The sequence below is a fragment of the Bactrocera neohumeralis genome, unplaced genomic scaffold (assembly GCF_024586455.1).
Source record: "Bactrocera neohumeralis isolate Rockhampton unplaced genomic scaffold, APGP_CSIRO_Bneo_wtdbg2-racon-allhic-juicebox.fasta_v2 cluster09, whole genome shotgun sequence".
Lineage (NCBI taxonomy): Eukaryota > Metazoa > Arthropoda > Insecta > Diptera > Tephritidae > Bactrocera > Bactrocera neohumeralis.
Window position 1 is genome coordinate 7,440,841 of NW_026089622.1, and position 25,799 is coordinate 7,466,639.

The following is a 25,799-nucleotide window of genomic DNA, read 5'->3' on the forward strand; positions in this document are numbered from 1 at the left end:
CTATTTATGACAACGACATAATACTGGTGATAAGCAAGTAACGACACTAATGAACAAGTGTAGAATTCATCAAACTAGAATCCACTGTTTCAAATTGTTTGTCGATTCTATGGACACTAAATATTCCCACAGACAGCTGGGACCCAATTCTGGTAAACATTTGCACCGCCGCATTACCAGAAAAGTCGTTACTTCTATGGGAGCAATCGCTCTCATCACGAAAAAGGTGCCCAACGTGGCAACAAATGAAAGATTTTCTCACCACCCAATATGAAATTGCGGAAAGGTTAGAAGAAAAAATAATCAAAACAAAGACCATTAAACACGACCAAAATAGAAGCTTCAATAGACTCCAAGCTAGAAGCAACAAAAGTTTAAACAAAAGCTTTCACAAAACGCACTCGTACATATCCGAACAGAAAAAAAGACGTCATGCGACCTACGCACAAGAGGGCATAAGCTTAAAACTTGCGATAAGTTTAAAAAATTAAATATTAACGAAAGGAACAACTTTGTCAGATCAAAAAGACTCTGTACAAACTGCTTGTCCCATACACACAATCTTAAAAATTGCAAAAGCAAATATAATTGCTTCTATTGTCATAAAAGACATCATACAATGCTTCATAACAGCACAACCTCACCTCAAAGGAGAGCATATACAAAAAGAACCACAGCTTTAATTACAAAAGCAAATCCCGAAAGCCAAAATACTAAAAATTGCCAAGAGACACCATGCTGCTCAAAGGCACACAAATCTCAAGCGCTGCACAGCGAAACACAAAATGGACTAGTTACAGAATTAGTCACCACCATACCAACTCAAGTTGAGTATAATAAAAACAAATACCTTAATTCACATTTAAGGAAATGTCAAAAGTTAAGGAAACTTCCCCCCATAACTACTCAATCAAATAATGGCCGGTACGTCGTGCGACTACAACTAGAGCCACAAATTTCCAATACTCCACAAATTGGTATAAAAAACAAAGTCAGAGTTACCTCTGACAGTCCAAATTATTAAAAGCACATACAACTTTTCGGCCCCGCAGGATGGCTTTCGCCAATAATGAAAAAAACAAACAATTCTGAACAAATCCTTGAGCGGTGGCGAGCTACTAAACGCCAAATCAGTGCATACATAAAAACATGAAAAATAACACAGTTGTATCAAAAAGTCGAAAAATCGACCTTTTTCATAAATTCTCAAATAGAATAAATAAAAAACTAACAAAAGCAGAGCTCGCTCTTATCGTCTCTACATAAGCACTCCTCATAAAGGTAGTTGGTGAGAATCTGTTGTACAACTTGAACATCCCACTTAAAAAATTATAATTATAATGAAGCCGTTCGCAATTACCGCCCACTCTCTCGCAAGTTCCCTCATAGTCATTTCGTAGTCCTAACTCCTGGACTAAGGGGTACCACCCATTCTGGCTACATCTGAGCCAGGCGTGGAGTTACTATCCTTCATAAGCCGAGAATAAATTAAATGCAAACAATTGCCGATCATACAGAAAAGGCAACTACCGGTATACCAAACCGATAAATAACAAATTGTAAATAACAGCTAATAAAATTAATAAAAGCAAACAACTTTTTTGGTATAATAATACAATACGAGTAAGTCGTCAAAGCACGCAAAATCAATTAGTACCTCAAGCACCAATATTTACACAAAATACAATTGGCTATTAAAACCAAAACCGCTTCTTACAGCTAATATTCTGCGGCCTCGGTTACTCCACCAACAGTAAGCCGAATTACATGCATCAGATTATATATATAAAACTAGGCAAAATATTCGCCTTGGGGCCCAGGATGTTTAAATGAGTTAAGCGTCAACTCGGTAAAACTGGCGCATCCTAATGCTACATCGTAATTCACCACAGCTGATGACTACAACACAACTCACCACACCTGTACCCCTACCCACTAAACGAAAAGGATGGACAGCAGGATAGGAAACATGATTCGTCCTAAACAATTCGACAGCTCAATTCGCACATCATAATTCGTATACACATCTTATTAACATTCGTTTTGATAAAACTTCGACGTCGTCACAGCTACAGCATCCTTCGGTACCGCATCCATACTTGGATTGGATTACGATTCTGCACGTCTTCATTTTGATCGCCGTTGATCTTACGTGCCACCGATTTTGGATCAGTGCTTCATACATTTTCTTTGTAACTATTATTGTAAAACCAAGCAATTTACTCCGCAAATTAAATGCATATTAAACTCGACATCCATGTGTATTTTTTTGTTAATAAAATGTATTTAGTGCGGCATCAATAAAAGGTGCAAATAGTGGCTACATATTTAAACAGTTGGAATTTGCACTTAGATATAAGAATATAATTTTACAAATAATTTATTTAAATAAAATAAGCGAATTTAAAGTTAAAAAACAAGATTAGCTTCGGAAATCATCACTTTTTATATTTTCTGTCGGTAATAAGTAAACAGTATTTGACAGCCGTAGAAAACTCACCACCGATAAATCTAACACTAAGAACACATTTTATACATAACTACTCACTACTTCCAAAATATTTATCTGATTATCAAAAAATCAATGTTTTAAACATTTTTGGTTCATATTAAATAACAATATTTCTAGTTTTAGCCTTGTATTTACTACCTCATTATATACAGCACTGCGTTGCTGCCGCTGAAAATCCAAGATGGCCGCTATTCACCCGTCAGAAAGCTACCACGAAATGGTTTTTTACAGTTTCTGCTGTATTCATTCGGCCTTGACGTCATAGATAAATTGATCAGAATCTCTTTTCTTGTTCTTTCGCTTGTCAGCTGGTAGCGGACCCTGATCATTTTTCTGAGCTGGCAATAAAACACAATCAGCGTCCCGTCAACCAGCAGTTAGTGAAAAAAGCGGGATGCCAGAAAAGCAGCCCTAAAACGAACTGCCAAAATTAGTGCGTTGTTAAATTATTTATGTATATCCGTGATATAGGCCTACTGGGCCTACCGAGCACCCAAAAATAGTATCAGTAACGCGCTATTTGCATACTTCAGTGGTAATGTGGAAACTGCGAAATACCACAAAGTTGTTTATAAAATGCCCAATCTAATATTTTTCAGTAATGGCATAATTAGCAAATGTTATAAAAAATGCCAGTTTTGACAGCTCTCTCTCGAACCAAAGAGATTCCTGTCAAGTGATCTATATTGAACGTGTCGAATTGCAAAGATCGTTAGTTTGAAGAACCGCGCAGCTAGTGATTTTGCGACAATATTTAATATTGTAACCGGCAATTTAAATAAACAATAAATTGGCCGTCTCATGACCCACTACATATGTATGTACAATATGTTTCAAGACAGGTATTATGGAATGCCCAACTTATTTCAGTGTGAGAGCGCCTCAAAATAAGCGTTTTTATAACATTTTCCATTATGGCCAAATCGAACAAAATAAGAATTTTTGGGCATTTAAATTAAAACACCCAACATTTATTACGATTGAAAATTATTATGTATGGGACTTTTAATATATGGCGAAACTACTTAAATCCTTTTTTATGATTTTATGGTATATTAAAAAAACTAACTTTTGATGTTTCAATACTTAATAAGGTGAATTAAGCCTGATAATTCTCAGTTAATAAATGTTTTTAATCATTTGTAATTGAAATATAATTCTACTATGCAAAGCGTTTCATGAAATAAATTTAGATTTCGCATTTTCTTTGATTTTAATTTTTTAAAATTTTTATTAGCGATCTTGAACAGCGGCAACAAATTCCTCCGTTCTCATACATATTTGGTATAATTTCAATCTGGCCGTTCCTGTTATTCTAATTGCAAAACGTCAAAACCTACCCAATCCAGTTTGACAAAGTTCGGTAGGTGAGCGGTTCTCATATTTCCAGTGACAGGAGAGTTGGGTATCTCTTTATCCCTGATTCAAAAGGAAATCAAATCAGAAACCAAATGCTGCAAACTTCATTGAGTAAAAAATGTGCGTATTGAACATTTGTATATGGAATGGAATCTGGTGTTAACCACCAAACAAAAGCTATAAGCCACTTGTTTCCAGAAAAATCACTACTTCATTTTGCACTTTCTATCCAATTTTTTACTATTAAATTTTTTAAAACCAGGATCTGCCAATTATAACCATTTTTTGTTGAACAAAATTAGAATTATTAGAATTTTACTTGGTCCAAGGTTGGTTTATAAAAAACTCTTCGTTAGTGTATACTAGGGTGGGTCGATTCAGGACTTTTTTCGATTCGGGATTTCTAATAGTGCGGAAAAGTTGCCTTAGTACTTCCTGATTCTAATGCAAATTTTTGTTTTGAGATCGGATTGCATCTTCAACCCCAACTCCGGCCTTGAAATTTCGGAAATTCGCCTAAAATCGTGAAATTGTCTACCTAGCGCCTGAAATACGCATCTCATGGCAAAATGTATAAAACAAAAGATATTTGTCACGTCATTTGCTGGTATATGTGATCATGGCCGTAGGACGAACCGTTCCCGAGATACGGGCGAAAAGGCGGCGCGCCACAGCGCAAGGTGAAAATTGTTGCAGCTCTCAGCTAACCTGTATTGGTCACCCAGAACCCACCGCGTGGAGGTGACTGCTCTTCGGGTTCCTCTCAAGCCCAACCCAACCAACCAACCATATGTCAGGCTTGTTTTAATCTGAATCTGTGTCAAATTTATTGATAAAATCAGATTTTGTACTAAACTTTGGCACTAGTTGCCTGGATTTCAGTGTAGAGCGTATAAAACGATCACGAGATTTTGGGCCAATAACTTTAGAAGATGCCTCTGTCACCAGTTTGACGGTTCTCTCGACTGCCACGGTGTGAGAGGGGAATTCACTAAATTTCCATACCTCTGCAGTGTCTCCCGACAGCCCTTTTATGAGTTCTTCGTTAGAAACTGAACAAAGAACTGGTGGAACAGTCAAGGTAATAGTCTTCCAGTTAATCATATCGTAATAATTATTAGCTTTGAAATTCAGCTTTGGCACTTTATTATATCTAACCCTTCCATTACAGTGTCTGACTCTGCTTCTCTGGCTGCCAGAAGACGGTCAAGGGCCAACTTTCTGACTTCTATCCGTTCGTCAGTCATCATACTAAGGAGAATGTTTTCTGGAAGAGCAAAGAAAGCATTCTGTTGAATGGATGAATCGACAACCTTCCGCAGGTTAGCAGGTAAGTATCTCGACCTTTGAATTGCAGCATAGAGATGGCGCGAGCCATCTTTGATTGAACTGTTGAGTCTTATTGAGAACCACACAGGTGAGTAAACTGTAGGTATGTACTTGACCAAAATCTTTATTTCCTTTGTTGGTTTGTCAGTCGACATGTATAATCTCAGAATTCTATTTGCACAGGTGAGCCAGCGATATTTGCACATGTTACCTGGATGCATCGACGCTAAATCTGAGGAGCATTGACCGGAAATAACAGCTTCTGATATTTTATAGAGATAAGCTTGGTCTGTGCTAAGTTGGGTCGGATTAATAACCTCAGAAGGTAATTGGCAGGATGGAAAACTTTCAAATTTGACAACAGGCAACTTCTCACAATCAGGGAGCAGTTTACCTATGTCGCCAGAGAATGTATTTGGACTCTTTGAGACACCATCTATGTGTTCGAAAAGAGCACGAAATGGAAGTTCGTTGAAATGTAGAAGACAAACAACCCACTGTAATGGCCTACCTATTCTTTCTTCTAGTTTCCGAATGATTCCGCCTTTCCAACCTGTGTTCGTGTTGGTGCCATCAGCACCGACAACTTCTAGATGTTCCACATCAACTGAATTGTCTTGTAAATGTTGCCATATAGCTTGTGTCTCATCCTCAGCTGACCCGGAAGGAGAAGTGACGGGGCCAAAGTAATGACAACCAGGTTCCGCTATAAGAGAAATATGTTCCTCTTTGCCAGTGTCGCGGTAGTACTTTTCACTTTCGCTGACTTGTGTAAGTGTATTGTCTTTGCGGCCGTCAAAATACAGCCCATATACAGAGTCAATACTGTCGATGTTTTGGAGCTTAACTCCAGTTGTGAGTGACAAAGCTAGCCTGATCCTCTGTTATCAAACCTGCTTTTTTGGCATCCAGAAAAGCAGATGAAACAATCAAGGCCGCTGCTCTATCACTTACTCCAAATCTTTGGGCAGCTAAAGCAGTGTGTTCTAATAATAGTGTGTTTTGTTTGGTTTTAGAGGATGGAAAAGAAAATTCATCATCAGCATCGTTTTTGGGAGAATCCATGTGCGACGCACCTACATTGTTGTCGTCTGTATGAGAGTCTGGGTGATCTGAATGGTCACGTGTTCTAGCTGATACTTTTCTGGTAAGTGTTGATGTTGAATGACGTTTTGAAAGCTTTTCTTTACGTTCATTTTTCTTTGTAATCTTTTTTGTTTCAGGTAGATCAACACTTCCAATGCGACCAATTCTTCTGGTTCTCTGGTCCAAGAGAAATGGTTGTTCATTGATAGGAACTTTCCTTTCCTTTGGACAAGTGCAAGAAGAAAAATAAATGCATTTACAAGCAGCGATGTCAAATATTTTTCCGGCAGAAGAGACAAAGTCGTCTCTTTTAGAGCTTAACCCTATTGGGTTCCTTAAAAAAATTTGTTTAAGAGTCAGAAATTTCTTATGGTATGTGGTGAGCATTTGTACAACTCTGGTGTGTGAAACTATCGGAATAGATGACCTTTTGAAAGTATTTTCAACCTTTTTATACCCTGAACAGGGTATATTAAGTTTGTCACGATGGTGTAACACCCAGAAAGAAGCGTCGGAGACCTTATAAAGTATATATATAAATGATAAGTATGTTGAGCTGAGTCGATTTAGCCATGTCCGTCAGTCTGTCTGACCGTCTGTCTGTATATATTCGAACTAGTCCCTCAGTTTTTAAGATATCGTTTTGGAATTTTGCAAACGTCATTTTCTCTTCAAGAAGCTGCTCATTTGTCGTAACGGCCGATATCGGACCACTATAACATATAGCTGCCATATAAACTGATCGATCGGAATCAAGTTCTTATATGGAAAACTTCACATTTGACAATTTATCTTCACTAAATTTGGCATAGATTATTTTCTACAGCAACAATGTAATCTCCGAAGAAATGGGTCAGATCGGTTAACTATAGCATATAGCTACCATACAAACTGAACGATCGGAATCAAGTTCTTGTATGGAAAACTTTCACATTTGACAATGTATCTTCACCAAATTTGGTATATATTATTTTCTAAGGCAAGAAAGAAAGAAGAAAAAGGCAGAAATCTTTCAAACTGATAACACAAAAGAACATCCTGGTAAGTAGGTAACTGGGACTCAGAGAGATTGTACGGATAGACATTTTGAGTTCTGTGTTCTGTTGAGTGTAATAATAATGTAATATAAGTGATAGCACTCGGCGAAATCAACGACAAGAGTGAAGGAACTCGATGAAAAAATATTTATGTGGAGACCAGTCCGAACGCGTCGTATGGCGCAGGGAAATGAATGTAAGTGATAGAACTCGGCGAAATCACCGACAAGAGTGAAGGAACTCGTCGAAAAAATTTTTGTGTGGAGACCTATCCGAACGTGTCCTTTGGCGTAGGTGAATGAATGTGAGTGATAGCACTCGGCGAAATCAACGTCAAGGAGTGTGGCCGCAAGCCGATTTTCACCTTGCGCTGTGGCGCGCCGCATTTTCGCTCGTATCTCGGGAACGGTTCGTCCTACGGCCATGATCACATATACCAGCAAATGACGTGACAAATAACTTTTGTTTTATACATTTTGCCATGAGATGCGTATTTCAGGCGCTAGGTAGACAATTTCACGATTTTAGGCGGATTTCCGAAATTTCAAGGCCGGAGTTGGGGTTGAAGATGCAATCCGATCTCAAAACAAAAAGTTGCATTAGAATCAGGAAGTACTAAGGCAACTTTTCCGCACTATTAGAAATCCCGAATCGAAAAAAGTCCGGAATCGACCCACCCTAGTGTATACCTCCTATGGTTGGCTAACAGAATTACGTCCAGGGGCTGAGGTTCACTTGAATGCTTTCTTGGCTAGAACCTATACCGTCTAATTTATATTTATATACAGACCTTCGTTTTTATACCGTTTGTTTGCCTGTTGAAAATTATTTGGCCTATTGGTGTAATTGTAGTGACCTGATTCAAAACGAAACTTATTTGATGTAAAGAATTAACCTGATGATTTATATTTCTTAGTCGGTGAATATTTTGTTTAGTATTATGCCCACATTGATTGTTTTTTGCGGCAGTAATTTGATATTGACGTTAGGAACCAACATTTTTACTTCTTTGACTATCATTATTTCGTACTAATATTTGACTTTGATTAAAACTTTGGTATATATTTTTTCACCTTGGGTTAAAATTGCCATGATCTAATCCAATAAAGTTCTAAGCAAAACTCGCCATTTCCGTCCAAGTAAAAATATTTCTAACTGTATATGCAAATGTGCTGTTGATAATTGACTTATCTATTTATTATTAATAGTTTATAGTATAGAAAGTAATTTGTAATTTCCATTTGGTTCTTTGTTGAGGGAAATTCTGTGTCAATTTCAATTTATTTGCTTTCCAGCAAAGATGAAGAGATGTCCAACTCATCTCTCATTGGAAGTGACAAAGCATTTGTTTAACGTCAAAGCCTCCTAAACTGTCTCAACTGTCAAAGTTCTGGAGGTTTTGACGTTTAGCAATTGGAAAAGAGGGATGACCGGACTGAAATCTTTTCAAAAACATTTGTAAATGGAGAGATCTGTTGTCTAGTTTTCAAATGAAAAATAATTAAAAACATTTATTAATTGAGCTAACAAGTTTAAATACCTTTAAACAATTGAAAGTTTTAAAGACAGTTGTTTTAACATAACATAAAAAGGTTTAGTTTCTCCATATATTATATTACCTCGATATTATTATTTTGCCCGATACATTGCCCGATGGCTACATTGGAATGTTCAAAAATCAACATGAGTGTTGGTGTCAAGTGGTACCATTTAATACATATATATAACACATATACAGTCCACTAATATTAAATATCTATTTTCAAATACTATGTTCGGACCGACATTGAAAACATTTTGAAAACACATTTGTATGTTGTGGAATCTAAGTCCTTCGGACCGACAATGTGTGTTTTCATTCTGCATGCTCTTGCTCTTGCAAGATTGCACGATGACCCAAATTGCAAAAATCCTATACCGAAATATGCAAGGCCAAGAGAGCACCCATTGAAGAATCTAGTAATATATGACGGCACGAAAATAAACGTGGGTTTTAGTCTGACATATTTATAGCCATAGCAAATAATTTTATATGGGTGTTGTGCCGTTGCATCAAGTGGAAAATTCTGCAATTTCTGCACCGTGCAATTTTGCAAGAGCAAGAGAATCCCCTAAAGGTTAGGTTCCAGCTCTAAAGTAAATGCTCAAGAAATTATTGGTATTATTTCTTTTGTGTGAAATAGTAGTTAACAAGAAATTTTGACATTTCATATCGCACCGTGAATGTTAAAAAGTAGAAGAAGAAGAGTGTGAAAAGTAATCAAACGGTAAAAATTTTAGAGCAAAGCAATTGGTAAGTTTCCCATTATGTATGTATATTTAAATTTATTTAAAAATATCATGATTAATTTAATTATTTATTTTACAGGTGGTCAGGTGAAAAACTAATCTAACAGAATAGAAATTTGAGCAAGAGTAATTGGTACATAAAAAAGCAAAGCGTTATTCAAACAGAAAGGACATTTGAGCAAAGCAGTTGGTAAGTTTCCCATTATGTATATTTAAATTAATTTAAAAATATCATGATTAATGATTATTATTTATTTTTCAGGTGGTCATTTTTAGTATCCATAATGGAAGACGAGGAGTAGATTTTATATAATATTTTACCAAATTATAGTGTCTATACAAATATATTTCTTATATTTCAGGTTAAATCATATGATGTTGTTGAACTGTGGCACATTCATGACCATCATGGAGTCTGGAAATAACAAAATAAGACGCAGGAGACCTTGTCATTGGGTGAGCCCTTATCTCAAGGCAAGTAATGAGAAGGGGAGGTTTTTCACCGACTTCAAAAACTTACGGAAAGATCCAACTCGTTTCATCGAAAATTTTCGTATGCCACCAAGTGTATTTGATGAGCTTTGGGAAAAACTGGAACCACATTTGCTTCCAAAGCGGAATACTAGACCGAACGATTTCATTCCTACTAAAGCTAAGTTAAAAGCTACTATATTAGCACAAATAGGATTTAACCGATATGATTTTTCTTTTTTTTCAGGTACCTGGCTTCTGGAGATATACAACGCCACATTGCCTCCTGCTATCGTATTAGCAAGCAGCACTTTGGTAGAATCGTGTCCGATGTGTGTAAAGGAATATTCAGCGTATTGAAAAATGAAATTCCAGAGTGGACAGAACACTCGTTATTGGAGATATCGAATTGCTTTCGAACATAATGGAATTTTCCGAACTGCGTCGGGCTATCGATGGCAAACACATAGCTGTCAAAGCCCCACCAAAATCTGGAAGCATATTTTATAATTACAAAGTAAGTGAATACGTACATATACATATATGTAGATTATAATACCCTCGTGCGGTAGTTAATAATTTTTACACTCTCGCAACAAAGTTGCTAACGAGAGTATTATAGTTTTGTTCACATAACGGTTGTTTGTAAGTCCTAAAACTAAAAGAGTCAGATATAGGGTTATATATACCAAAGTGATCAGGGCGCTGAGTAGAGTCGAAATCCGGATGTCTGTCTGTCCGTCCGTCCGTCTGTCCGTCCGTCCGTGCAAGCTGTAACTTGAGTAAAAATTGAGATATCATGATGAAACTTGGTACACGTATTCCTTGGTTAGAAGGTTAAGTTCGAAGATGGGCAAAATCGGCCTACTGCCACGCCCACAAAATGGCGGAAACCGAAAACCTATAAAGTGTCATAACTAAGCCATAAATAAAGATATTAAAGTGATATTTGGCACAAAGGATCGCATTAGGGAGGGACATATTTGGAAGTAATTTTTTTGGAAAAGTGGGCGTGGCCCCGCCCCCTACTAAGTTTTTTGTACATATCTCGGAAACTATTATAGCTATGTCAACCAAACTCTACAGAGTCGTTTTCTTCAGGCATTTCTATATACAGTTCAAAAATGGAAGAAATCGGATAATAACCACGCCCACCTCCCATACAAAGGTTATGTTGAAAATCACTAAAAGTGCGTTAACCGACTAACAAAAAACGTCAGAAACACTAAATTTTACGGAAGAAGTGGCAGAAGGAAGCTGCACCCAGGCTTTTTTTTAAAATTGAAAATGGGCGTGGCGCCGCCCACTTATGGACCAAGAACCATATCTCAGGAACTACTAGACCGATTTCAATGAAATTCGGTATATAATGTTTTCTTAACACCCTGATGACATGTACGAAATATGGCTGAAATCGGTTCACAACCACGCCTTCTTCCAATATAAAGCTATTTCGAATTCCATCTGATGCCTTCTTTGTATAATACGAGTATAAACATTAGGAACCAATGATGATAGCGGAATAAAACTTTACAAAAATACGGTATTTGAAAAATATTTAAATGACGAATAATGAAATCTCGATTATCACTTTACCATGCGAGAGTATAAAATGTTCGGTGACACCCGAACTTAGTCCTTCCTTACTTGTTATTAATATGCTTTTATTATAGGGATCCCATTCTATTGTGTTGATGGCCACATGTGATGCTAATTATAAATTCACATACGTGGATGTTGGTGCTTACGGAAGCGAAGGAGACTCCAATATTATGAAGAATTCGAGATTTGGTATCAGCATACTTAATGACAGCTGCCAATTTCCGGCCGACGGCTTTATTGATGGCAAAAAAGTACGCTACTTCATTGTAGGAGACGACGCATTTCCACTATGTAAACGTATAAGCCTTACAACAGCAAAAACCTTTCCAAAGAGGAACAAATTTTCAATTACCGTTTAAGTAGAGCAAGACGGTTTATTGAAAACGTGTTTGGAATTTTGAGTGCATAATGGCTTGGCCTTAGAAAGGTATTATTTTGTCATCCGGATCGGGCACGATCTATTGTTTCAGCATGCTGCCTGCTACATAACTTCCTCATCAATAAATGTGGACAAGTTTATAATCCTCTATCTTCTCTGGATTCGAGGGCATCGACGGATTCTGGGAATCAGGAGAATGGGAAACTATACAACAACAACAGGCCTTTTAAATGATTTAAGTTCCTACCGGGGAAGAGCATCAGATTATGGAAAATATGTACGAAATGTCTTAAAAGATTATGTAAATTCTACATCTGGATCTGTTCCATGGCAAAATAATGCAACATTTCTTTGAATTTTTCAATATTTATGTTTATTTATAATATGTATATATGGTTTGTATAAAAATAAATTTGATTTTTTCAAATTTTGTGTTTATTTATTTCATAACTAATCAGAAGATAACTGAGTATAAAAAGATATTTATTTTAAATTTTTGATTTAAGTTCATTAACTTTCTGTAACAGCATACTGTAAAATTCCATACACATATCATCACCAACTGACCGTGGAAGCTTGTTCAACAACCAGTCAAAACTAGCAAGGACTTGTGCATATGGTGAGTTGTTCTTAGCTGTTACCAAATCTTCTTGCTTCTTTAAAATGTTGTTGAACCGATTCCATGCCTCGTCATTTTGGCTTCCGCTAAACGTCCGACTACTTGTGGTGGGTATTGGATTCTGCAAAATACACAAACAAAAAATAAAACATGCACATTATGTACATCCATTCACAGGCACATTATATACATTTACATAATCATATTGCGGAACACTTAACACCTCCACATTCGCTCTATTTATCGGGGAAGATGAATCAAAATCTTCAAACGTTGGACTTGTCAAAGTTCTGCGAAAGCACAACAAAAATTTATGAAATTTTTAAATAATATTTAATAGACCTACGTTCTTTTGTGAGATATATTTGGCAGAAATGCCATTTCTTCAGCAAACTTCTAATCAATCGCGTCAAAAAAAAGGCTCCTCCAGCGTTTCTGCATCAGCGCTACCAATTTTGTGCTTGCGGGCCACTTTGGCGTGGTAGCGATAGCTCTCCCGTAAGCTAATCCATCCAGCTTTGCACTCACTAACTAAATAAACATAAAAAATAAAATGAAGTTAAGAGATTCATAAAATAAAACTTTAATTTATATACACTTACCAGTTTTGCCAATGGAATTGCTTATGCTGCTCGAAGAGCCGTCATGTCTATACAATGACGCGAAGGAGAACGCACCGTCGTAGAAGACCTGGTCGGGCCAATAAACGCTGACATGTAATCAGCGTCATGTTGGAGAGCGATACAAGCTAGGGGACTATCCAGAAATACCCAGCAATCGTGCTACGCATCAAAAAGGGGGACCTGGACGCAGGTGCGCAGATGTAAATCTCTCAATGAGAAAAATGGAACGCCATCCTGAAGTAATGCAAACGCGTTCCAAGGGTGGGCGACGGCACATAACGCTGCTGTGACGATAGCACCGATGATGCGGAAGGCATTTTCCACCCCTCACCGGCAAACCAAATAAAAACAATTAAGGAAGGGCTAAGTTCGGGTGTCACCGAACATTTTATACTCTCGCATGGTAAAGTGATAATCGAGATTTCATTATCAGTCATTTACATATTTTTCAAATACCGTATTTGTGTAAAGTTTTATTCCGCTATCATCATTGGTTCCTAATGTGTATATTATACAGAGAAGGCATCAGATGGAATTCAAAATAGCGTTATATTGGAAAAAGGCGTGGATGTGAACCGATTTCACCCATATTTCGTACATGTCATCAGGGTGTTAAGAAAATATTATATGCCGAATTTCATTGAAATCGCCCATTTTCAATTTAAAAAAAAGCCTGAGTGCAGCTTCCTTCTGCCATTTCTTCCGTAAAATTTAGTGTGTTTTGACGTTTTTTGTTAGTCGGCTAACACACTTTTAGTGATATTCAATATAACCTTTGTATGGGTGGTGGGCGTGGTTATTTTCCGATTTCTTCCATTTTTGAACTGTATATGGAAATGCCTGAAGGAAACGGCTCCATAGAGTTTGGTTGACATAGCTATGGTAGTTTCCGAGATATGTACAAAAAACTTAGTAGGGGGCGGGGCTACGCCCACTTTTCCAAAAACATTACGTCCAGATAGATAGATAGATAAATGCACCGCGACCTAGGGTCTATTGTGCCCTCTACGATATCACATGTCTTCCCAGAGTCCCAGCAGCCTGAATAGCTCCAGGAGTTTGCCGGGCGCTACTGAGGTGATGTGATCCCTGCTGATATAGATGGAATTCAGGGCCTTAAGCCTTTTTCCACAGATTGCTGTGCAATCCAGGATTAGGTGTGCTGGTGTTTCCTGTTCCAGGTCGCAGAACCGGCAGTTAGCACAGGAGACTATGCCCATGTTGGACAGGTGCTTCCTGAGCTTGCAGTGCCCTGTGTAAATTGCGACGAGGAGACGGAATTTATCACGGGGGAGGTGAATAAGTTCCTTGAACCTGGAGAGACTGTACCCCCCTAGTAGCAGTTTGGCGTGGCGCATGCCTGATGATTGTTGCCAATACCATTCTCTCTCCGTTCTTTCCTCCGTGCGGAGCAGCTCCTTAAAAGTGTGAAAACCTACCGCTATGTATGGTTCTGGTCCCATCACCTTGGACGCTGCCGCAGCGCGGGCCAGTTTGTCGGCCTTCTCGTTTCCTTCTATTCCTTTGTGCCCTGGCACCCAAATTAGATGCACCCGGTTGCACAAGGACAGGCGGTTTAGCCTTTCTATGCATTCCTCAACTAAAAGCGATTTGATCTCAAATGATGAAATCGCCTTTAGTGCCGCTTGGCTATCACTGAGAATAGCTATACGCTGGTTGCGATAGTTGCGGCTGAGGTTGACTTCAGCGCACTGACCTATGGCAAAAACTTCAGCCTGGAAGATACTTGGAAAGCAGCCCATTGGTATTGACAGCTTAGTACGCGGTCCCGCAATACCTGCCCCAATACCCTCCGGTGTTTTAGAGCCATCAGTGTACCACTGAATGGTACTGTCTTCCAGCAGTCTTTCCAGCGTGGAATCGCTCCACTCCGTCTTGCTGCCGAGAGTAACTTTGAAATTTCTTGTGAAGTTTATTTTCTTCGTAGTGCCGTCCTTTGGGAGGAGGACCTGTTAGGGACCTCAGGCCCGGAAGAGATCTCCGCCTAGTGAATGGGACCACGGTAGTTTTTGCTGAGTTGATGTTTAGCCCTACCGTGTTGCACCATCCTTTCGCCAGGTTTAAGCCCCTTTGGACAATGTCACAGAGAGTGTTTACAAATCTGCCTCTCGCCATTATGACGATGTCATCCGCGTACCCTTGACAGCGGATTCCATTGCTGGCGAGCACCTCGAGGAGTTCGTCTACTACCAAGCTCCAAAGCAGAGGGGATAGTACTCCCCCCTGTGGGCAGCACCTTGTGGTGCCAAGACGAATCTTGCTTTCCCCCACCGTCGTCTCCGCTACCCTGGTATGCAGAAGGGCTTCTATCCATCTGCATATTGGAGTGGTAACGTTCCTTCTCTCAAGTGCCTTGATCACGCTAGTGTGAGACGCATTGTCAAAGGCACCCTCAATGTCTAGGAAGGCGCAGATCGCAACCTCGCCGTTATCCAGCGAGTCTTGCAGCTCAGACGTGAATTGGTACAGAGCAGTGTTTGTGGATCTGCCCGCTCTGTACGCATGTTGCCTGGCATGTAGTGGTGCGTTCTTCAGCGCTTCCGATCGAATGTGGTTATTTACTACTTCCTCCATCCCCTTTAGCATGAAGGAGGTGAGACTTATAGGCCGGAATGATTTTGCTAGCGAATAGTCTCTCTTCCCTACTTTGGGGATGAAGATTACTTTTGCAATTCTCCATGGCTCAGGTATATACGACATTGCCAGGCTGTCTCTCATCAGCCCTAGCAGGTGTGGCAGGAGAGTATCCATACCTTGCTGCAAGAGGGCCGGGAAGACGCCGTCCACCCCCGGTGACTTATAGATTGAGAAGGAGGCCATTGCCCATCTGACTGAGTCCGCAGTGAACAGATTCTTTGCAGTCAGCCAGTCTGAGCGGTCCGGCCTGCGTTTCGATTGCGATTCCGATGCTGGAGTTAGGTCGGCTTGAACCGTCTCCGGGAAGTGCGTCTGTAAGAGTGTTTCTGCCCTCTCCTCCGCGCTAGTCGTATAGGTCCCGTCCTGTCTCTTTAGGGATAATACTTTGTCCGTCTTACCTCTCGACAACGCCTTATGCAGCCGAGCTGCCTCCGGGGTCGAGGAGACCCTGTCACAGAATTTCCTGAAACTGTTTATCTTGGCAAGCCTGATCTCCTTATTGTAGATTGTCATGTGCCGTTTGTATTCTTCCCAGCTGCATGTGCGCTTGGCTTTATTAAACAGCCTTCGCACCTTTTGTCTGAGAGCTGAGAGTTTACTAGACCACCAGGGGCACGTTTGTTTACTGGTGGTCGCTTCAGTGGACAAGCACAATGATAGGCGTCCATAATGGACTGGTTTATTGCACTTAGTCTGCTCTCCAGTCCAATTGTGGTGGATCTACCTTCTGCCTGCCTCACTCTGCTTATGTTTATGTTTAGGGTTTCTTTGTAGATACCCCAATTCGTATTTCTAGTGTTGCGTGTCGGAGGTTTGTCCTCGACTTCTACCCTCAGAGCAAACCGAATGATCCTGTGATCTGACAATTAGGGTTCTTTTGACATCCGCCACTGTGAGATCAGCCCAATCATGTCATCGTTGCTCAGGATAATGTCCAGGACCTCCCTGCGAACACTAGTTACAAAAGTGGGCTCACAGCCTATATTCTCTATGTTTATATTATGACTAATTATAAATTCTAGAAGTGACTCACCCCTCACGTTGCAGTCCGTGCTACCCCATTCCGTGTGATGCGCATTGGCATCGCATACCAGGGTCAGGGGAAGTTTATTGATTCTGCAATACTCCACCAGATTAAGTATCGATGGGGGGAGTGCTGTGGCTGTCTCCCCCGGGAAGTATGCGGATGAGAGGACGAAGTTCGAACCTTCCTTGTCCCTCACCTGTACCGCCACCAGATCTTGCGTTAGAAATTCTGAAATACAGAAAAAGTCTATATCGGCTCTAACGACTACACAAGAGCGGGGTCTCTCACTAGAGAGATCCCAGATTACCTTGCTTCCTTTCGTGTTGAGGCCTCTTACCTCTCCTTTAACCACCCAAGGCTCTTGGATCAAGAGGATGCCCAGGTTATCCGAGATGAACCTTTTCACGACAACACGAGGCTGCCGATGCGTGATGTAGGTTCACCTGAGCAACTTCTATGCCGGCGCCGGAGCTTATAGTATGGGTTCGATGAGGTACAGGTCCTCGTCCCCGATCTCCTCATCAACCTGCATATCCAGCTCCTCCAGGAGCTCTTGGGTGAATGGCAGCATGCCTTCTTGCTCCTTAGGGAGCTCATTGCTCCTGTTTTCATCCACGGCAGTGGTTACAGCCCTCTCGGCCGGGATGAGGTCGTTGGGGGACTCGTGCCGCTCCCCCGCAACCACAGCGGCAGTCGCCTCCTGCCCTGCTGAGCTGGCTGCGGATGAAGCCGGAGCTGCGGTCATCCCCGTCGGCGGCGTAGCTTTGGGCCTCCATGGCCTCATTACCACCCTGCCGAAGCGGAAGTTTAGCTTGAATCCCTTCTGCCTTATATATTTATAGGATTCGTCATCTACCGTTATGTTGAGGTTCCACCCTGAACGCACAACACTACTTGATACTTGGAAGATATCCACGCCGTGGTTCTTACGCCCACGTTTTGGTTTTTCACTAAACCAAGCCCGAAGTCGTAATTTTCGTCCGCGCTTCTGGGGAAGAATACCGCCATACTGTGCAGTTGTGGTATATCCTCGCCTCTCTTAACACACAGGGCCGGGCCATTTCAACCCACTAGCCTTGGCGTGGTCTCCGTTAGTCAGGTGGCCGACTTCTCATCCTGGTAGTCTACCAGCAGCATACCGCCCTTGAAAAAGATGCCATTAAAGGCGCCGTTATACTCGTCGCCCACGAACAAGGCTTTCACTAGGCAGTTCTGGAGGGACGTCTGTTGTTCCGACCGTAGGGCCTCCGCCGGGTAGTTGCGGGGCAACACTGCCATCCGGATGCTCTTCACGGCCTCTGAATACTTCCGGCTTACGGCTCTTGTCGGCTGCTGGTTGGGGTTGGAGCTTTTTCCCCTGGCCTCCTGTGGTTTGTCCTCTCTGATCTGCGTCTTGTTGCGTCTTGTTGCAGACAAACCGTTGGCACCTGCGCGCTGTGCATTTTTAGGAGAGGGGTTGCTCCCCCTGCTCCTACTCAGAGCCCGCTTTTCAGCTGACTCCGGTGTTGTGCCGTGTTGAAGGAATCTGAGGTACCACTTGAGAGTGGCCCCACTCATTCCCGCTCTTCGTGGGTCATCGTGACCTCCTGGGCGTCCTGGCTCCGGGGTACATGGGATGTTCCCTCGTTGCCGTCTGCTTTTGCGCTCGCTCCTTGATTCCACTTTCGGGAAACCATCCTCCTCTCCGCCGATCTCCGGTCGATCCTGCTCGAGGGGGTTGTGGGGGCGGGGTTCGCGCGGTACGCAGTGGTCGCGAAGGACGCACTGCGTTGAGTGCCGCTGCAAGAGGGCATGTCGTCGTCGTCAAGCGCGTGCTCCTCAAAGAGTGCTCGCTCTTCCGGCGACAGAGCATCCAGGAAGCTAAACTTTCGTCTAGCCCCCGGGCCACTCTTGCTCGCGGTGCTTGTGCAGCCGTGCACTGTTGTTGTTGATGCTGCTGCTTCGGTTGTTGTCTTTGTTGCTGTTGTTGAGTTTTGTTTGTTGTTGTTGTTTTTGTTGTTGTTCATCTTTTTCGTACGACCGTTTGGCCCGTGGTGTGGGCCTCCCGGTCTATTCTTATTGAAGGGGAAACTAAAAGGTCCGCCGCGCCAGAGCCCCTTGACGCGGTAAGGCCACCGTTACTTCCCAAGGCGGCCCGGTGTTGGGAAGGCTCCGTTCGAATACAGCCGAATTTACCTCCTGGCTGCAAATCATCCAATGGGCACGGGAGTCGCATAACACCCTGGATTAGGAAGTGGTAGCTCTTGGTCGCTGCACACATGCAGCTTCTGCCAGCCCCCAGGAGAGATGCTGTGTAGCATCGCCCCTGATGGTTGGGAGATGCCGTACTGTGTTGCAGTTTTAGCCCCTGCACCGCGACAAGGTGCCTACCATTCGCAGAGGAAAATAACATTACGTCCAAATATGCCCCTCCCTAATGCGATCCTTTTTGTCAAATTTCACTTTAATATCTTTATTTATGGCTTAGTTATGACACTTTATAGGTTTTCGGTTTCCGCCATTTTGTGGGCGTGGCAGTGGGCCGATTTTGCCCATCTTCGAACTTACCCTCCTTATGGAGCCAAGGAATACGTGTACCAAGTTTCATCATGATATCTCAATTTTTACTCAATTTACAGCTTGCACGGACGGACGGACGGACGGACGGACGGACGGACGGACGGACGGACGGACAGACAGACATCCGGATTTCGACTCTACTCGTCACCCTGATCACTTTGGTATATATAACCCTATATCTGACTCTTTTAGTTTTAGGACTTACAAACAACCGTTATGTGAACAAAACTATAATACTCTCCTTAGCAACATTGTTGCGAGAGTATAAAAAGGCCACATAGAAGTACAAGTTAACACATAATGCCCAATTTCCAGTTGGGTACGAATGTGGTGAGGCCAATACAACATCTTGCCTCATCAGCAGATTGTGTGGGCAACGACCGTCACTAAAGCTTGCAGATTACGTAAACAGTGTCAATATCCGATTGCTGCTTGCATAAACAATTGCTTGGATAAACAATTGGATGAAGCAGAGTCAGCACGACGCATTGCTTTCTTAGGTCTTAATGGTTAAGCTAGGTTTAGGGCTAAGTTAGATTTAAGTTAAGCTCAAGCCAGAGCACACGGCCTGGTCAATAAAGTTGATTACCGCATACATTTTTAATTCATACATTTTTAATTTACACAACAGGATGTGCAGCCACCGATTAAGACACAGCGCATTAAGAATATTAGGGAGGGTAATTTTTTAGGCCAAAATTAACTCTGCCATATATTTTTCTAAATGGCATGGTTACTGATCAACATTTTAAAATATTAATAAATGCGGGAGCAACTAGTTCCTATATTAAAACAGAAATATACAAAAATAAAAATAAATTGGACATACAAAAGAGAGTAAAAACAATTAGTGTATTTTTTATCACATTATTACATTATTCGATAAAAAACAAATATTCTACGAAATCGAAAATTTGGAAGCAGACCTATTAATAGGAAACAAGTTTTTGAAGGACATTAATGCGGTGATTAACTTGGAAAAATAGAAGTTAATAATAAATAATGAAAAAGAGGAGGATATATTTAGCTTAGGATGCGAATATGAGAATCAAAAAAGTAAGGATAATTTAAAGATCATTAAGGACGACGAAATTACTTTGGAAGCAAAGACTTCTAAAGCGCCAGCCGGCGGAAATACCGGCAAATATAAAAAAATAAATACTGTGGAGCAGGAAAGCTCTACAACGCCAGCTGAAGATTTGTACCTGCAGAGTAGAAGTAATAATTATACAAAAAATATTGAGGAACGAAAAAGTTCTACAACGCCAGCCGATGAAAATACCGGAAAAGTAAATAAAAACAAGTAAGGAAGGGCTAAGTTCGGGTGTCACCGAACATTTTATACTCTCGCATGGTAAAGTGATAATCGAGATTTCATTATTCGTCATTTAAATATTTTTCAAATACCGTATTTTTGTAAAGTTTTATTCCGCTATCATCATTGGTTCCTAATGTTTATACTCGTATTACACAGAGAAGGCATCAGATGGAATTCAAAATAGCTTTATATTAGAAGAAGGCGTGGTTGTGAACCGATTTCACCCATATTTCGTACATGTCATCAGGGTGTTAAGAAAACATTATATACCGAATTTCATTGAAATCGGTCTAGTAGTTCCTGAGATATGGTTCTTGGTCCATAAGTGGGCGGCGTCACGCCCATTTTCAATTTTTAAAAAAAGCCTGGATGCAGCTTCCTTCTGCCACTTCTTCCGTAAAATTTAGTGTTTCTGACGTTTTTTATGAGTCGGTTAACGCACTTTTAGTGATTTTCAACATAACCTTTGTATGGGAGGTGGGCGTGGTTATTATCTGATTTCTTCCATTTTTGAACTGTATATGGAAATGCCTTAAAAAAACGGCTCTGTAGAGTTTGGTTGACATAGCTATAGTAGTTTCCGAGATATGTATAAAAAACTTAGTAGGGGGCGGGGCCACGCCCAATTTTCCAAAACAATTGGGTCCAAATATGTCCCTCCCTAATGCGATCCTTTGTGCCAAATTTCACTTTAATATCTTTATTTATGGCTTAGTTATGACACTTTATAGGTTTTCGGTTTCCGCCATTTTGTGGGCGTGGCAGTGGGTCGATTTGGCCCATCTTCGAACTTAACCTTCTTATGGAGCCAAGGAATACGTGTACCAAGTTTCATCATGATATCTCAATTTTTACTCAAGTTACAGCTTGCACGGACGGACGGACAGACGGACGGACAGACGGACGGACAGACGGACGGACAGACAGACATCCGGATTTCGACTCTACTCGTCGCCCTGATCACTTTGGTATATATAACCCTATATCTGACTCTTTTAGTTTTAGGACTTACAAACAACCGTTATGTGAACAAAACTATAATACTCTCGTTAGCAACATTGTAGCGAGAGTATAAATATATTGCGGAACAAAGAAGTTCTACAACGCCAGTCGAAGACAATACCGACATAAACGAAGATGAAATTGAAAATTTAAGAGAAGAAATTACAAATGAAATATATCAAATACATTTTTCAATAAATATGAATTTACCGTTTCGAACGGATATAAAAGCGGAAATAACGACAATTGTTGAAACTCCTATATGGAGTAAACAATACCCATATCCTCTTTCTGCTAATTCCTTCATAAGCGAAGAGGTAAAATAAATGGTGAAAGATAAAATAATAAGGCCCAGTAAGAGCGCATATAATTCACCAATTTGGGTTGTACCATAAAGAGGTGTAAATGAAGACGGTACGCCGAAATTGCGAATTGTAATCGATTATAAAAAATTAAATGAAGTAACAAAATCAGATAAATATCCAATTCCGGATAGCAATACAATACTTTCAAATTTAGGAAGTTCAAAATATTTTTCCACAATAGATCTGGAATCAGGTTTTCACTAGATCCTTATTAAAGAACACAATATTGAAAAAACTGCATTTTCAGTAAATAACGGAAAATACGAATTTTCAAAAATGCCATTTGGTTTAAAAAATGCGCCTAGTACATTTCAAAGGGCGATGGAAAATGTTTTAAGGGACTTTATTGGAAAATTTTGTCACGCTTATATTGACGATATAATCATATTTTCAAAAAGCTTCGAGGAACATAAAAAACATTTAAGTATAATAATAGAAGTACTAAAAAACGCAAATATGAAAATTTCATTACAAAAATCTAAATTCTACCAAGAAGAAGTAGAATTTTTGGAATATATTGTTGCAAATAATGTTATAAAGACAGATCCAAAAAAAGTTGAAACAATTTTAAATTTTCCGGTTCCACCAACTCTACGACAGTTACGAAATTTCCTAGGAATGATTGGATATTACAGAAAGTTTATTAAAAATTATGCTAAATTAGCAAAACCATTAACAATACATTTATCAGGTGAAAACGGAAGAGTTTCATAACATATGTGTAAAAAAATTAGAATTACACTGGAACAAGGAGGACTTTTGGCAATTGATTATATATTCTATATTATTAGATCAAGTTGAATTAATTCAACCAAATTTTAACGAAACATTTATATTAACAACAGACGCATCAAATGAAGCTATTGATGGATTCTTAAGCCAAAGGGGCAAACCTATTATATTTATATCTAAAAAATTAAATTCTACAGAAAAAAATTACGCGACTAATGAAAAAAAAACTATACGCTATCGTATGGGCATTAAAAAATCTAAAAAAATATTTATACGGAGTTTCAGATTTGGAAATTCATACCGATCACCAATCACTAACATTTACAGTCTCACCTAGAAATCCAAATGCTAAAATGAAAAGATGGCATGCTTTAATTGGAGAATATGGAGCAAAAATTATATATAAACCAGGTAAAACAAATGTGGTAGCAGATTCTCGACAATTTCTAAATAATTTATCCGACGAATCGTCAACCACAGTAACTCAACATGCAGCTGAAAGTAGTGATCATACTCAGATACCCGAGACAAAAAAAACCATTAAACCAATTTAAACAACACATTTTTCTAAGGAAAAATAGATTTACAATACATGACCAAATTCAAGAATTTGGAAAAATAAAACATTTAATTGAATATAATACTGTTGCTAATTTAATAGCAATATTAAAGGAATACATCAAACCAAATATAGTTACGGCAATACATTGCTCAAGAGAGGATCTATACGAAAAATTTTGCAATTAACATAACAAGAAAATTTGGTTCAAATCTGCAAAGAATTTTATTGGCCTGAAATGAGAAAACAATTCAAAGAATATGTAGGGAATTGAGACATATGTAATAAAAACAAATATGATAGACATCACATAAAAATAAAAATTGGAGAGGTCCCAATACCTACAGAGGAAGGAGTACAAATACACATGGATATATTCTATGCGCAATCTTTAAAATTCATTACGTGTATAGATAGCTATTCCAAATTTTTGGTTATTAAGCAAATCGAAGATAAGATTAATTTAGAAGATAAAGTGTTAGAAATATTACAAAGTTTCCCTAATATAAAGAAGTTAACAATTCATAATGAATTAGGATTCACTACGGTACAATTTAAGTCCTTGATGCAGAGACTTCAAATAGAAATATTTTTTTGTAACCCAAATCATAGTACCACGAATGGTCAAATTGAGAAGGTACATTTAACAATAATTGAAATTTCGCGGTGTATTAAACAAGAATTTAATTTAATAAGCCTTTCAGAATCAATATTTAGAGCTGTCCAACAATATAATAAAACTATACATATAAAACATATTTATGCGGAGATGTTATATATCAGTGTTTCCCAAAGTGGGCGATAACGCCCCCTTGTGGGCGCTGCAGGTGTCAAGGGGGGCGGTAAGAGACCCAGAAAGAAAATGGGGGCGTTGTGTAGAGGTCTGGGGGGTTATTTGTAATTTTATTTAGCTAGGAGGCCTCTTAGACAACGACTATATGAGCTCTCGACTCTCAACAACAACTTGTGAACATCAACTAATGTGAATTAAAAGATTGCTCAAACTCGGTTCTATATTTCTCTCCGCGTATTTCATATATCTGTCCTATTTTATTGAATATAGAAAAAATTAAAATCATGTCAATCGGTCGCTCCGTTTTATAACGGGCATCTCGACAGGATACAATTTATAGACAATTGTCAATTTATTGTCAAACGTATTGCTATTGCCATTGCCAAATCTGTATGTGGGCATTTGCTATCATAAGATAATCATTTGCGCAAAGGCGTAGATTAAGTAGGTTCGAGCTGATGTAGCGCATGCTTTGAGCTCTTGAATAATTTATTTTATCACTTGCGAAATGACGTCGGCTAGGTAGCTGATGTAGCGCACGTTTTGAGCTATTGAACTCCTTAAATCTTTTATATGGAAAATAAAAAAAGGATCTTTATCCTTTCTTACAAATGTATTTTTGGGAAAAATAAGATAATACGAAAAGGAGAAAGCTCCTTTTTTTACAAATGTATTTCTAGGAAAAATAAGAATTCATATTTTTGGAGTACTATATAATAATTGTGGTAAGCATTCCTATATAAACAATGTAATATTTATTTGTGGTTTTGCGCGTAATAGATGAGCATTACTTACGCCTCCTTTACACTACTCGCGAAGTTAAACGTATTTCTCAAAGCAAAACAATGTCGGAAGTAAAAAGAAGAGACGGCAATACTGTGCGGAATACATTAAATTCGGATTTATTGAAAATCCAACAAACCCATCCTCGCCTTTGTGTCTTCTATGTCTAAAAACATTTTCGAATGAAGCAATGAAGCCTTCTAGACTGCAAGGTCATTTGAATAAAATGCATCCAGATAAGAGAGACAAGAATGTAGCATATTTTCAAGACCTAGAGAAGAAGCATAATACTCAGCCAAGTGTAGCAAAACTATTTTCGACGGCTGCTAAGCAAGATGACGACGGACTTCGAACTTCGTACAATATCTTCTTGTTAATTGCTCAAAAAGGCAAACCACATAACATCGGAGAAGAGTTAATATTGCCAGCAATAAATGATATAATAACTACCGTGCTTCATAAACCGGCCGCAGATATTATCCGAAATATTCTTTTGAGTAATAATTCTGTGCAGAGACGAATTGATGAAATGGCTGAAAACAATGAAGAATCATTGTACGATCACCAGAGGCCAAGTCAATTTTCAATTCAGCTGGTTGAGTCCACTTTACCAACTAATGAAGCATTGTTGTTGTCTTACGTGAGCTTTATTAAAGATTAGAAAATATGTGAAGAACTATTATTTGATTGAAATTTA

The 25,799-nt window shown here is 39.5% G+C and overlaps 1 pseudogene; it reads left to right on the forward strand.

Moving 5' to 3' along the window:
- Positions 1 to 9,896: 9,896 nt before the first annotated feature.
- Positions 9,897 to 12,298, forward strand: LOC126764585 (putative nuclease HARBI1; annotated as a pseudogene).
- The last annotated feature ends 13,501 nt before the right edge of the window (positions 12,299 to 25,799 follow it).